Source organism: Monopterus albus, unplaced genomic scaffold, assembly GCF_001952655.1.
Source record: "Monopterus albus unplaced genomic scaffold, M_albus_1.0 scaffold265.1, whole genome shotgun sequence".
NCBI classification, from domain to species: Eukaryota; Metazoa; Chordata; class Actinopteri; order Synbranchiformes; family Synbranchidae; genus Monopterus; species Monopterus albus.
In genome coordinates, this window is record NW_018128145.1 from 18,050 (window position 1) to 19,923 (window position 1,874).

The window sequence follows — 1,874 nt, forward strand, 5'->3', positions numbered from 1 at the left end:
GGCTAGCATCGAGCCAGCCGACCAAGATAGACAGTACTGTTTGTCCAACTGTTTAGTAAGACACAAATAAGACAGTGCTAATAACTGGTATATTACTATGGCTCTCACGACTGTTGATGCGCAGTGCAGCCATCTTGGATGTCAGAGTCAGGGTCGGTGTGGTTCCTCCAAGGGGTATTTGATTCATGATGGAGTGTCGGGTTCATGCCAGGACACCTGTGACACAGGGTTTATCATGGAACCAGGCGCATGTCAGGTTCTTGTGCTGGGTCCAGGCTCTGACAACGTAACAGTTGGTAGTTTTCAGTTTTAATTGTTTGACACCTGCTGGTTTCGGTCGTCTGTGCCGTTGCTGGTATTGTCTTGTTTTAAACGTGGGCTCACTAGAGCACAGTCAGTTCCTAGCAGCTATGTTGAAATGGCAATAAAGTACTGAACTGAACTGTTTGGAACTTTCCCAGGCTGGATCAAATCACCAGATCCTATTTATTGATCAGTTACATCCAGAAGTGCTGCTCAAACTACAAATCCTGGATCACTTGATCCCTATGCACTTCTGCTTGTTATTGAATATATACATTCTGTGTAATATGTCCCCATCTAGCAGTACTACTACTACTACAGTACTGCACCTTTCTTTTTGTGCATGTTCCACAAGTTTTAAACCCCTCGGATCCTTTTCTTGTTCATCCCTCTTAACTCTGAGCCGGGCTACAGTCTTAGAGCCACTGTGGTCTGATGTGTCCGTTCAGCTCAGTGTGGAGGAAACACTCCAGTCTGATCTGCTGCACACTCACTATTGTTCAAACACAAAGACAGGAAGCACACTCGCACCGGTGTGTGATGTCACAGGGGGTGGGGTCTGCACAGCAGTGTGGGCGGGGCTTGGGGCAGACAGGAAGAGCCCACACTTCCCTGTGAAAACAGAACAGGCCTGAGATCAGCTCCTGTTATTGTTCTGTGTCTGACTCGTGGTGTCTCACAGTGGGGCTGTCTTTGCCAGGCAGGGACTACCAGTTTGTTTGGTGCCCTGCTCACATGTCTGGTTTTATCCAACACTTTAGATCCCAGAGATTTTGTTTCCTGTGATAGAAGACTGAAAATGTGAGACATGAGAGGAACTGACTGATGTTGGTCTTTTACTTGGAATAAAAAGGCTTAAAATTGACACATTAGTTAATTTCCGGTTGATTGGGTTAATCATGAAGTGACTGATCTTGGCAGCTGAATTTCACATTAGGACATGGCTGGATACCAACCACTGGGTTAATCCAGCACCGAGTTTACCTGCAATCACTAACCTGTCTGCAGGAACCTGATTTCTGAGGTGTCACATTAACCAGAAATCCAAGTTCTCCTCCATGTAAATATGTAGCCAGGTTTTAATGAGCCTGTTCTCCGTGAGCATGTGCAGGACAAAGACAGGGAGAGCACCAGCTGAGCAGGGCGAGGACACTGACTCCGTCCAAAGTCCCACTGAAACCATATCCTCCTGAGATCGGAATGCACCAGTTTCTGCCACTGACCCTTTCACAGGTCAACCCAACCGACAAAGTGACTTTATCACTGATCCTGATCTGATTCCTGACCTGCTGTGCGGCAACACGTTCACACAGACCCCTCTTAAGGAAACATGGAACCTGTTGAACCTGGTTTCTCCAAGCGAATGTGCTGTGTGTAGGTGTCTGCCTGAGCAGGCACTGTCACTGATAGCGAGGCTACATGAAGGAGTGCACACAGACACATGAACACAGACGACAACACCTGGACGCTGTCACAGTCCTGAGGAGGTGACACAGGCTGGTTATATTAACACAGCAGGACGAAAACATAGCGTCCCTCTCAGAGGAAGGATGAAGAATCCCTGTGTCGAT

The 1,874-nt window shown here is 47.5% G+C and overlaps 1 protein-coding gene across 4 annotated transcripts in view; it reads left to right on the top strand.

The window, feature by feature from the left end:
- LOC109972674 (rho GTPase-activating protein 27-like) overlaps positions 1-1,874 on the top strand; it is a 36,511-nt gene that overhangs the window by 2,238 nt on the left and 32,399 nt on the right. The gene's annotated exons all lie outside the window — the stretch shown is intronic.